Source organism: Arachis hypogaea, chromosome 3 (assembly GCF_003086295.3).
Source record: "Arachis hypogaea cultivar Tifrunner chromosome 3, arahy.Tifrunner.gnm2.J5K5, whole genome shotgun sequence".
NCBI classification, from domain to species: domain Eukaryota; kingdom Viridiplantae; phylum Streptophyta; class Magnoliopsida; order Fabales; family Fabaceae; genus Arachis; species Arachis hypogaea.
This window is the reverse complement of record NC_092038.1, coordinates 72,704,402-72,705,772: the sequence shown is the minus strand read 5'-3', so window position 1 is coordinate 72,705,772 and position 1,371 is coordinate 72,704,402. Positions and strand designations below refer to the sequence as shown.

At 39.7% G+C, this 1,371-nt stretch overlaps 1 non-coding gene across 1 annotated transcript; it reads left to right on the top strand.

Moving 5' to 3' along the window:
- Positions 1-857: 857 nt before the first annotated feature.
- On the top strand, positions 858-961 carry LOC112792926 (small nucleolar RNA R71). Its single transcript, XR_003197643.1, has one exon. It is a non-coding gene; the product is annotated as a small nucleolar RNA R71 (small nucleolar RNA).
- Positions 962-1,371: the final 410 nt, after the last annotated feature.

Sequence of the window (1,371 nt, the reverse complement as noted above, 5' to 3'; positions counted from 1 at the left end):
CAATAGGGAACTCCTTCTTGCTTGAGAGACATCCCATGAGGTCTTCCTCATTGGGATTCACGTCCTCTCCTTCCTCTATAGGTTCGGCCATATTGATTATATCAATGGCCTTGCACTCTCTTTTTGGATTTTCTTCAGTATTGCTTGGGAGAATACTAGGAGGAGTTTCAGTGATTTTCTTACTCAGCTGGCCCACTTTTGCCTCCAGATTTCTAATGGAGGACCTTGTTTCACTCATGAAACTTAAAGTGGCCTTAGACAGATCAGAGACTAAATTTGCTAAGTTAGAGGTACTCTGTTCATAATTCTCTGTCTATTGCTGAGAAGATGATGGATAAGACTTGATATTGCTGAGCCTATTTCTTCCACCATTATTAAAGCCTTGTTGAGGCTTTTGTTGATCATTCCATGAGAAATTTGGATGATTTCTCCATGATGAATTATAGGTATTTCTATAAGGTTCACCCATATAATTTACTTCTGCTATTGCAGGATTCTCAGGATCATAAGCTTCTTCTTCAAAAGATGCCTCTTTAGTACTGTTAGATGCATTTTGCCATCCATTCAGACTTTGAGAAATCATGTTGACTTGCTAAGTCGACATTTTGTTCTGAGCCAAAATGGCATTTGGAGCATCAATTTCAAGAACTCCCTTCCTTTGAGGCGTCCCATTATTCACGAAATTCCTCTCAGAAGTGTACATGAACTGGTTATTTGCAACCATGTCAATACGTTCTTGAGCTTCTGTAGGTGTTTTCTTTAGGTGAATGGATCCACCTACAGAATGGTCCAATGACATCTTAGAAAACTCAAATAGACCATAATAGAATATGTCTATCATGGTCCATTCTGAAAACATGTCAGAAGGACATCTTTTGGTCATCTGTTTGTATCTTTCCCAAGCTTCATAGAGGGATTCACCATCTTTTTGTTTGAATATCTGAACATCCACTCTAAGCTTGCTCAGCTTTTAAGGAGGAAAGAACTTAGCCAAGAAGGTCGTGACCAGCTTATCACAGGAGTCTAGGCTATCTTTAGGTTGAGAGTCCAACCATGCTCTAGCTCTGTCTCTTACAGCAAAAGGAAAAAGCATGAGCCTGTAGACTTCAGGATCTACTCCATTAGTCTTAACAGTCTCACAGATCTGCAAGAACTCAGTTAAAAACTGATAGGGATCTTCTGATGGAAGTCCATGAAACTTGCAGTTTTGTTGCATTAGAGCAACTAGTTGAGGTTTCAGCTCAAAATTGTTTGCCCCAATGGTAGGGATTGAGATGCTTCTTCCATCAAACTTGGAAGTATGTGTAGTATAATCACCAAGCATCCTCCTTGCATTATTGTTGTTAGGTTTGGCTGCCATCTTCTTCTCTT